Below are 218 nucleotides of genomic sequence, written 5' to 3' on the forward strand. Positions count from 1 at the left end.
GCACCTTCAGAACCGGCTTCCATATTGCTAGTCCTTGCCCTTTCGCTTGTAGGTGCTGTGGCCTTCATAGCTTTCGAATGCGTAGGGTAATGACCTCTCATGGCGTTCTTTAGTGGCCGGCATAATTTATCTCCCGTCGACCGTGCGGTATTTGTTGAGCGTCATCACCGTCTTAGAAGAGACGACCGTCACTGACGCAGCCTTCGTTTATGCAAGTG

Source organism: Rhipicephalus sanguineus, chromosome 10 (genome assembly GCF_013339695.2).
Source record: "Rhipicephalus sanguineus isolate Rsan-2018 chromosome 10, BIME_Rsan_1.4, whole genome shotgun sequence".
Lineage (NCBI taxonomy): Eukaryota > Metazoa > Arthropoda > Arachnida > Ixodida > Ixodidae > Rhipicephalus > Rhipicephalus sanguineus.